The sequence below is a fragment of the Solanum pennellii genome, chromosome 3 (genome assembly GCF_001406875.1).
Source record: "Solanum pennellii chromosome 3, SPENNV200".
In the NCBI taxonomy this organism is placed as follows: Eukaryota; Viridiplantae; Streptophyta; class Magnoliopsida; order Solanales; family Solanaceae; genus Solanum; species Solanum pennellii.
Window position 1 is genome coordinate 58,422,588 of NC_028639.1, and position 11,339 is coordinate 58,433,926.

The following is an 11,339-nucleotide window of genomic DNA, read 5'->3' on the forward strand; positions in this document are numbered from 1 at the left end:
AAGTCCATATTTATGTCTCCCACTTCTAAGTTGGAACTTGTATTTCTTGAAGTAAACCACTTGGCTTTTGGTGCTCGACTTTTACTTGTTGGCAATTTGGATATTTTGCAAAAAATTCTGCTATGTCATTTTTAAGACGTCCCACCAAAACACTTATTTCAGGTCATGATACATCTTAGTAGATCCCGGATGAATCGAATAACGGGAACCATGAGCTTTCTCAAGAATCTGATTTCTCAAATCATCTACATTGGGAACACATCTTTCTTGATACCTCAAAACACTATCCCCCCTACGGAGAATGATTGATCAATGTGTTGCTTAGATTTCACCTCAACCTCCAAAGATGATTCGCATTTATGATGGACCATAAAACCACCATTTGGAGAATCTTCCAATCTAACACCCAAACAATCCAACCTATGAACAGCTTTCACGAAGTCTTTCTTGGATTCTTCTACATGAGACACACTACCTATGGTCATACGACTTAGAGAATCCGCAACTACATTGGCCTTACAGGGGTGGTAGAGAACATTCATGTCATAATCTTTCAACAATTCCAACCACCTTCTTTGTCGGAGATTCAACTCCTTTTGAGTAAACACATATTGAATACTTTTGTTGTTGGCATACACATCAACATGGACACCATACACATAATGCCTCCATATTTTTAAAGCAAATACCACGTCTGCTAATTCAAGATCATGAGTTGGATAATTCTTCTCATAGACCTTAGTTGTCTAAAATAATAGGCTACTACTTTTCGATGTTGCATAAGTATACACCCTAACCCTACTCGGGATGCATCACAATATACGACGAAGCACTTAGTACCCTCCGGTAGAGTCAATACTAGAGTGGATATAAGAATCTCTTTCAAGATTTTAAAGCTTCTTTCACATGCCTCCGACCACTCAAATTTCACACTCTTTTGGGTAAAGGTAGTCAAAGGAGAAACAATGGACGCAAAACCATCCACAAACCTCTTATAGTATCCCGCTAGACCCAAGAAACTCCTAATATCGATTGGAGTCAATGGTCTAGGCCAATTCTTGACCGCCTCAGTTTTCCTTAGATCAACCTCAACTCCCTAACTAAAGATGATATAACCAAAAAAAGCCACCGACCTCAACCTAAATTCACATTTGCTATACTCGACAAATGGTTGGTTTTTCTTAAGCACTTATAACACCACACTCAAATGGTCCATGTGTTCACCCTCATTTTTTGAATATACCGAGATGTCGTCAATGAAGACAATGAAAAATGAATCTAGGTAACTTTGAAACACCCTATTCATGATATCCATAAATGCCGAGAGGCATTAGTGAGACCAAAGGACATTACTAAGAACTCATAGTGACCATATCTTGTTTGAAATGCCTTTTTTGGTACATTCTCACCTCTCACCCTAAGTTGGTGATACCCCGACCTCAAGTCAATATTAGAAAAGTAGCTTGCCCCTTGGAGTTGATCAAACAAGTCATCAATCTGAGGGAGAGGATAATTCTTCTTAATAGTGAATTTATTGGGTTGGCGATAATCAATGCATATTCTAAGGGACCCATTCTTAATCTTTACAAACAATATCTGAGCACCCCATGGAGAAATACTAGGTCTAATGAAGCATTTGTCTAGTAAGTCCTTAAGTTGAGCCTTCAACTCTTTCAATTCGGCCGGAGTCATTCGATAAGGAGGAATTGAAATAGGGTTGGTATCCAGTAGCAAGTCAATACCAAAATTAATTTCCCATTCAGGAGGGATTCCGGGAAGATCATTAAGAAAGACCTCCATAAATTTCCTTACTACATGGACTAACTCAATGGGAGGATTTTCGGAGTCTAAATCTTTGACTCTCACAATGTGGTATAGAAACCCTTTTGAAATCATTTTACAAGCCTTAACATAAGAGATAATACGACCTCTAGGAATAGAACTTCCCATCTTCCACTCTAAGACGGGTTCATTAGGAAAATTGAACTTGACAATTCTTGTTCTACATTAAATGAAGCAAAACAATTATGCAACCAATCCATCCCCAAAATGACATCAAAATTGACCATATCAAGTTCTACTAATTCAACATGAGTAACTCTATTGGGCAACATAATAGGACAATTTCTATATACGCTCTTTGCAACCACTGACTCACCTACTGGGGTAGTTACCCTAAAATGTTCATTTAGAATATCGGGCAAAATATCAAACTTTTAGCTATCAAGGGAGTAACAAAAGATAATGTAGCACCCGGATCAAGTAAAGCATATACATAAATAAAGAAGACTTGTAACATACCCGTCACCACATCGGGAGAACTCTCTTGTTCACCCCTAGAGCAAAGTGCATTAAAGTTGAACAAGGCAATCACCATAATGTTTCTTGCCACACTTTCCACAAGTTGGCTTCTTGCTTGGTGATCTAGTACCTCTTCCCTTTTGAGACTTAGGGTTCACCTATCATCACGAGCCTTGAAAAAATTAGAGGGAACTTGATTAGAAAACCTCTTCTTGAATCTAGGCTTGTCTTGAATTTCAAGTCAATCCTTAAAAGAACTACCTTTATAAGACTTGGCCTTCTTGGCCTCCCTACTCTTTCTCCTTAGTCTACTCTCTTCCACTTGTTGAGCATGAACCATGAGACGAGAGATATTCATATTATCATAAATCATAGTCGAATGAAATTCTTCAACCAAGTCTTCAAACACCTCCATAAGAAAACAACTCATCTCATCCCTTGGGTTTGACACCAAGGATGAAGCATACTTTGACAATTTAGTGAACTTTAAAGAATAGTCAAGTACACTCATACCTCCTTGACGATGGTTGATGAATTCTTCCACCTTAGTTTCCCTCAACTCCCTAGGAAAGAACATATCAAGGAAAGCCCTCTTGAAGATCTCCCAAGTCACCCGACCATCTCTTAGTGCCCTATTATCCCTCAATTGTACATACCAAGTTTGGGCCACATCTTTGAGTTGATAGGACGCCAACTCGGCCTTTTCAATTGAGGTCACACCCATAGCATAAAGAATCTTATAGACCTCGTCGAGTAAATATTTAGGGTCTTCATCCGATTTCAAACCGAAGAATATAGGTGGACTTATCCTAGTGAAGTCTCTCAAACGAGAGGGCCATAGTGTTAGCATGTTGAGGCACTCGAGGTTCAACATCCCTATTCACTTGGGCCGTCAGGGCTTGGACTTTTGAAGTGATGGAATTATCTTGATAGGTCATGGCTTGGTCCAAATTAAGAAAAGTCGCCCTTATCTCTCCATCCGTCATTGGGGGAGGAACAATCGGAACTTGATCACCCATAGGAACTTCTTCAAGTGGAAGCACTTGGTTGTCTTGTGGAGGAGCTTGGTTGTCATTAGCTCCTACATTAGCAATGCCCTCTTCGGCCCTTCTTGTCGCTGCCCTTCGAGTATTCATACCTATAACCACGATACAAGGTTTAGGTGAAAGCACATAATAAGACTCTAGAGGAACGACATAAGAATGCAAGAAGATGAGAGTTTACTAAGTATCACATAGCTTCTCATTCATAAGTGTGGCGCGCTTCACAACTATGAATAAGAATCTACATAGACGTGGTTTAATAAGACATCATTTCTAGGAATATTCAACCTCATGCTATGATACCAAGTTTGTCACATTCAAAAAGTACCCCTTAGATGTAACCAGCGTCGTCGTCCTCGGAGAGGACTAAGACTAGCCTCTTAGCATTCATCAAAACATTCATAGGTTAAAAATGCGGAAAATTTAAAATTTTTCATCTACATCTACCTCATGAGTTTCACTTAGACCTCTCGCCTACACATAATATATTCATATCGAGTATACATAGACCCTTCGTATAGAAGATTACAAAGTCTTCTACTTTTATGGCACATATATATAAGATACATAGTATAGTCTTAAAAAGGAAGTCTCATATTAAACCATCTAAACAGAATAGATCAATATGGGCAAAGCCCTTACACAAATGTAGGAATGTCACTTACGGCTTACAACAATATCTTGTAACAACTAGAATGAAATGATTGTCTTTAGACTATAACAATGTAACATAGGTAGAGTGATAGAAAGGCATCATTGATACGCTCAAATTTACTTCTCAAATAAGAAGTAAAGCGGTCGTATCAAGTAAAGAACCCAACTAATGAGGTTATGATCATTCCCACGAGGAAAATAGTTCAGACTTAACTTTAATCTATTATTACTATTAGTTAGTCAATTATTTCCTTAGAAAACAAAAGACAATGGGGTTATTTCTAAATTAATGAAAATAACTAACTAAATTAAAGTAAACAACTAACAGATTCAAATCTTGGAGTTTAATCAATTAATAAAAGCAACTAGGATTTAAGTGTTCCCCACAGGTTCCTAACTTGATAATTCTAACTGTAACAATTCTTTCCTAGTATCTTGCATGCAAAGTGATATGTTATGTATTTCTAAATCCTTGGTTCGGCATCTAGAAAATTTCACTCCGCACCTTGGTCCGGCTACGTGTGTTGCTATACTAACCCATACCTTTACCTCATATTAAGCATTGTATTCGATATTTGACTAAGTTATTACCTCGTACCAATTAACACTAGCCTATTAGATAGTATACACTAAATCTATGTTGATAATTCTTTTCCTATTATCTACCTCCTTGGTCAGGCAAGTAGCATTAAGGCGAATTCTAACATTGGTCATCCGTTAAAAAGACTTCTAAACGAAAGAATTATTAATACATGCAAGACACTAATCTGGAATTGTTATTTTAGTTAGATTTTACCTCATTATTCACCCATGGTTCCCACAACCCTAGTTATGGAGTTTAGTTACTCATAGTCATGATCACAATATTCATATATTTAATATAAGAATTCATGCACTTACTTTGATGAGAAAGAATAAAATTCAGAAATTCACTTGATTAATCAACAAAATCACCAACAATCAATTTTAGAAAAAGTGTAACAATCAAAAAATCTAATATCAAAGAGTTTAACCAACAAAGAGTCTAACCAACAAAGAGTCTCACAACCAAAAGTCTAACACCAAAAAGTCTAACCCCAAAAACGAGATTTTTTGAACTATTTATAATAAAAACAAAAACCTAATAAAATAAGGATTCTAATTACTGAAAATCTGTCAAAACGCGGCTGGGTCGACGAACCTCGTAACGGACCGTCATGGTCACGACGGGTCATCATGGCCTCCATCGTCCCATACTTCACAAATTCTTCTGCTGCTTTCTTCATTCCCTCAACGGCAGGTATGACAGACCGTTCCAAGCACGACGGTCCGTCGAGGGTCTTCTTTCCATAATACTTAAACTTCTTGGAAATTGGGTACTAGGACTACTTTCTGATCATTGCGACGAACCAGCAGGATGGACCGTTGTGGCTATGACGGTCCGTCGTGGACTTTCGTAATCCCACACTAAGTCAGAATTCCCAGCTTCTTTCAGCACTTTCACTACGTTGCCACCTACGGACCATCACAAGCTCGACGAATCGTCATAAGCTCCGTAGGTGGTAACTTTTCTTCATTTCTTGCTCAAAAACTTCCGCGTTCATCTTTGGACAGATTTCTTGCAGATAAAGAGAAACTTACATAAAAATCAATACAAAAAGGCTTTTGGACACACACTAAACTTAAGGAAAAATCATTAAAAATACTGTGAAACCACGGTATATCAATCATCCTCGTAACTTGAGGTTATACCCACTTGGAGAATGATTCCAAGCCTTCCTTCAAAAGTCGTCAGGAATCCTTCAACGATTGAAACCTAGAATGTTGGGGAACAAGGGAGAAATGGGGTTAGCACATCACTTGTACTAAGTATAGGATCATATGCACATACAACATAGAAATCATGCTAAATAGGGAAATTTCATTAAGGCATGCTAATTTCCTTTGAAAAGTCTTATGCACGTTCAAGAACCAATGCAAGTCAATAAACACATATTCCTTAAGTCAAAACCATGTACATCACAAGACCAACAATACCAAGTCTAGTCAAGTCAACATGCATATCAACATAATTGAGCACATAATCAAGACAACTATATCATCAATTTATAATGTCAACAAGCATGTATAAGAGTTCATCACATCATAATCTAAGCAAGACCATCACTCATACACATCCACTAATGCAATGAGTAAGTAAGGCTCCATAACCTAACTCAACCAAGTAAACTCAATAAGAACTATAAGCAATGCCCAACTTTGCATAATATATCATTAAGAGTAAACATCATCATACTTTAGCAATAGAGACCAACCACATGTTCATAAGTGAAAATAACATCACATAGTGTCATTAACATGTCAGATCATCATATACATATCATTTAAATTTGTAAGCATATAAGCACATAAGAACATCTTTCTAAGACTTCCCTCAAGGCTAACTAGTTCAATGTATAGGTAGAGTCCCATACCCCTACCTAGACTAAGCTAAACCCCTTAGGTCATCCTAGTTAGAGTTCACTTCATTACTTCATTTTACCTTTTGAGAATATCTTGCCTTAACTGACATAAACCACATGAGCTAATGTGGAATCCAGTGTCATGAAACCTTACACCGAAAGAAGGCGGACTACTTGCCAAGGTAGTACCATAACATGAACATAGCATCTATGTGGATCCACTAGCTAGTATTCCTATAGGGGCGACATAGTTCAAGAACTAGGAGATGTAGTTGGGACCCTCTTTATGCTACATGCATTATAGTCTCAAATCTCATCAGTACATTAGTGATCCTACATTCCCTTTGTGGGAAGGGACACTACTCACTTTTAGTTCACTCGGTGCTAAGCTAGAGTCCTTTTTGAAATGTCTTTCATTAATAATCATAACTTAGTTTAGGTCATAGGGTTATATAGTCATCATCATAGCCCAATAGGAATTGCATGAGTATTGTCCTTTCATTACAATTCACACATGTGATGTTAGTACATTTACATAATCACATTATGATAAGGCACATAGGTAAGTCGTCACCATCCTTATATCATTACATCTTAGCCAACAACTCACAAGCCATAATTCAAGAAATTCCAATTCAACATCATACCAACCCTAATCAATCTTATCATTGGGTATACTTTAATATAACTTCATCACTAAACACAAGTAATCATAACTAAAGTAAAGGATTGAGACACAAGACTTACCCCATCTCCTTCACAAGCCATCATCCAAGGTTTAACCATCAACCATCCAATTCAACCCAACAATGGGTATAATATGATCACACAATAGTAATTAACACAATAGCTACTTCAATTGCATCATCACTATTCCAATTAAGTTCAATTTATAACATAGCGTTAAGGGGGAAGTGGTTCATCATGAATTCTTCAACGAATAGATCCAATCCCAACAATACATTACCCTAGTCAGTCCATGAATGAATTAGAATGGATAAAACAAGTCTAACAATCAATACATTCTTCAACTCCCATCAATTTATAAGCAAGATCCAAGATTTGTGGAAATTAAAGAAAGGAAATGATCTACATGAATATTCATCAATTAACATCAATTACTCAACAATATTTACTTAATTAGTCAATAAGCAATCACAATTAATCATAATCAATTATCAATTTCAAGTTTAGAAGAAAACCCATTTGTAGGAAAAAAAACCTTTGAATTTAGAAATCAACTTTGAAAGGACCTCTTGGGGAAAGGAATCGCAAGAGTGAAGAACCCATACCTTAATGAATATTAATCCATGAAATTCAAGTGAAATCCTAGACAAATTGACCTTCTTCTTTATGCTTTCTTCTTCCTTCAATAGAGGTTGAATAGAGAGAGAAAGTAGAGAGACGTGAGAGCTTTTGGGTTTTGATTTGGGATTTGATTTGAGTGAGTAAACTGTGTGGGAAACTGATCTAAATTCAATATATAGACCTCCCATGAAATACCCAAAAGACCCCTCACTTAAGTTTACCCTTTAATGAAGTCATACATGAATTCCAAAGTTCATATTTTCGTCGGGGAATAAGTCCGCGACGCAGAGCTGCTCCCGCATGATTTTCTAAATTAATTTTCCAGACAATGGAGTCTGCGACCTGCCCGCGACAGAGACTTGATTTTTTACCTAGTCGAACCAAGTCCGCGACGCGGACACACTTTATCCATGTGCATTTTGGCTGCTGCTTTGGCAACTTGCTTGGCCAAGTTTGGGGTCCTTTTGTGGACCCCTAGGGCAATCCTTAGGGGGTCGTACCTAGACGTTTCCACCCTATGTACATGGTTTTACCTATTTAAAGTTATTTTACAAGTTTTATACCTCATACAACACCTCTAAACCTACCTGAAACCTAAGGACGTTTCATTAGTTAAGTTAGACTAGCTTCCGGACGTCTTGACCGTTTCTTGTAGTCTTGACTCTGAAACTTCCTAGATGGTTTATACACATTATTTTAGGCTTATAAATAGTGTTTTAAGGTTTATTTCATCATGTGAGGCTCTAGCTTAGGTCATGGACTTTCGGAGTGTTACATTAATGATAGTCTATTTGTTGAATTGTTATATGAGTAAAGTGAGTGTTATCAACCAGTACAGTTCATACAGAGTCCTACGAACCATAGGTTTAAACTGTATAGTATTTTGGCACATTGAAATTGAGATTTTGATGCTTATAAAGGTAAGTGTCTATTATGAAAATGAAATTGTGATTTTGAAAGAAGCGACTCTATTATGATTTATGATTGGATTGCTAATCTTAATTGTGTCTTTCCAAATTTTTTTACTATGATTATGATTATATCTATTCTGTAGGAATTTATTTTAGCACCGAGAGTACTTTGGAGTGGAGGCCTTACTGTTAGTAGAAGTTTGGTCTCTAGTAGCAATTCTCTTGCCCCAAACTACGTGTGCAAGTAGGATTCTCTTAAATGACTTATCTAGTGAATCTACCTTAGCAATATGAATGATACAGAGTTCTACCTTGGCAAGTAAATCCCCTTGTCGTGAAGGTCATGATAAATTTCATGTTATAACTCACATAGTCTTATTGTTGGTTAACAGTAAATATTTCACAAATGAAAAGAGGTCTATAACAGTGAGCTGCACATTTCTTACCCGAATTCGGAAACTACCCCTATTTCTATTTAGGGAGTTGAGGCGAAAATAATTGTTATGGCATCGTAGATAAGGGCATCTTCATACATCAAAGACGCGAGTCTCAGTTCCTAGTTTATCTGAATTAGGTGTCTGAGTTATATGTTTTCTCCAAAGATATTATGAAAACTTCCTTATGATTTTTAAGTATGCATAAACCTTGTTTATGATTCATGCTTTCTCTTTAAAAAATCTTAATACGTTTTAATTTGGTCATTCATATCATGCTTAAAATTCCTAAAAATTCCTCATATTATTATGCCTATGTTTCTTTATGCATTTCCTCACACTTAGTATATTCACCAAAATAATGCATCTTTCTGCCTATATTGTCTCATGATATAGGATCCGACGCTCTTGTATCCGATCAAACTTACGTGGATTCTCCGCTAGTGACTACTTGGATTGATAAGTCCTCATGATTAGAGGACAAAGTCGTGGATATTGTTAGTGCTTTAATGTCTTTTCAGACTCATATGTGGGGTGTGAGTTACGTCCTAACCACCATGGTGTTAGAAAGACTCATGCTAGACTTAATAGCTTTCCGCATATCCCTTATGTACTATGTTGGTATTTTTTTATGTCATCTTATCATTTGAAACTTATACTGATTATAACTCTTAAATTATATTTTTACTACAACATGCTTATATCAAGTGGCTTGTTTAGGATCTCTTCGGGTCTTATTCACCATGTCACATTTAGGATATACGTTAGGTCGTGACATTAACATAAAAGTAGAGAAAACTATTGGAGAAATTTTCAAAAAAATTAAGCAAAGAAAAACATGCTTATAAAATATGACTTCTCTAAGCATCAATATATAGTAAAATTAAATTTCACAAAATATATTTTTGTCATATTCTTTAGTGCTACTTATATCGTCACACTTATTTTTGAGTGATCATCTGCTTCTTCGTCATTTATAACACTTTGTTGTCTTTTACTCATTCCTACAATAATTTCAATTTTATTAAATTTTGTCTTTCCATAAGACTCTTTGAATGAGGTCATGTTACTCGATTGATAGGTAATTCAACCGTTAGACTTGAACTCGTAGTCAAAATTGATTCAACGGGTTTATAAATCTTTTCAAGAAACATAGATTGCACTCACAGCTAATATAATCTCACCTTTTCATAAAATTCAACCACTGAACTTGCACTTGTAATCGAAAATCACATTAGCGTCTTCATACTCCAAGAAATCTGTGTGATAAACCATTTAGAGATATATAAACTTAAGAAGAAACATAAAATAAGCAAATCACCATACATAGTATACACAGACCCTAATACTAACAAACAATAGAAAAATATACACTCATCAATAAAAGAGGAGCAAAAATCATAAAAGAATGAGCAAAATTAAGTAATGAAAATACAAAAACCCCGTAAAAATCATACTACAAATAATAAAATACAATCAATCTATAACAAAAAAAAAGGCACATTAAAAATTCGAGGCAAGTGTCAAAAACTTACTTAAACTATCTTTTTTTTAGAGTTTCATACTTAAAATATTGAGAGTGAGTTTTATACCTAAACTATTGAGTGTTATGCCTAAACTATCACTTATTAGTTTGAGAAACATATCTCTCACTTTTATAACTCTCATACGTGTGTGTAATACACTCTCTTTTATTTGAAAAGAATTGCCGCATCAAACTTCACATTGACAAAATATTTCATCTTGACAAAATTAAATAAATTATAAGTATTAAAATTAATATTTAAAATTATTATACCAAGAAATATTTTTCTTTCCCCACTCCATCACTTCCTCTTACCGTNCCCCCCCCCCCCCCATTTTTTAAAATTTTCTATTACAAAACTATTTAATTTTTTTAATTCATTTTTCCACCTCCCTCCTCAAATACTAATTTAGATATTATTTTATTTATTTTTAAAAAAATACTTCTACCCACTCTACTTAACCCTCTGCTTTCAATTTTTCTCTCGCTTTGTATCGAAAATATTTTATTTTTCGCCGCAAGATTTTTTTTTTAAATAAATTTTTTGTTTATGTTATATTCGGTATATGAGTAGAAAATATTTTCCTAAATATATATGTACATATCTAACACAAAACTAGAAAAATATTAAAAGAAATTAAATAAATTAGTAGCGGAGGGTTAAATAGAATAAGATAGAACTTTTAAAATTAAATAATATCAATTTTTTCGGGAGAATGAGT